Source organism: Trachymyrmex cornetzi, unplaced genomic scaffold (genome assembly GCF_001594075.2).
Source record: "Trachymyrmex cornetzi isolate Tcor2-1 unplaced genomic scaffold, Tcor1.1 scaffold680, whole genome shotgun sequence".
NCBI classification, from domain to species: domain Eukaryota; kingdom Metazoa; phylum Arthropoda; class Insecta; order Hymenoptera; family Formicidae; genus Trachymyrmex; species Trachymyrmex cornetzi.
The window spans coordinates 67,523-67,991 of record NW_017300004.1 but is presented as its reverse complement, the minus strand read 5'-3'; positions in this window follow the sequence as shown (position 1 = coordinate 67,991).

Genomic DNA, 469 nt, shown 5'->3' with positions numbered 1-469 from the left:
CTTAATAGGTTTAATACTTTTTCTAAATTTCAGTCTGAGATTATTAACTTTCTTATTCATTAAATTAAGTTCTTTATTCCATGTTATGTTGAAGTAAATTTCCTGATGTCTGAAGAACGAGCAACATATGTCAAATGGCAGATTTTTCTCGATCAGTCTATAAATTATAAATAATTGTTTTTTATTATTATTTAGATGTGTATAGGAATCTTTTAATTCTAGTTTCATTAGTTTGATACAAAAATTGAATTGAATTCTGTTTAACTTAGGGATAAAAGATTGTTGGTTTATAATTATATTATTCTTTAAGGGGATGCTAAACCGATTACCCAACTCAATCAAGGTCGATAGTACAGACTCTTTTAATTCCAAATTCGATAATAGTGGTGACATCTTTGATTTAGTTTTTACATTATATTATATAATATATATCATTCTGTCTTACTCAAACGCATACGTCTGTTCTTAT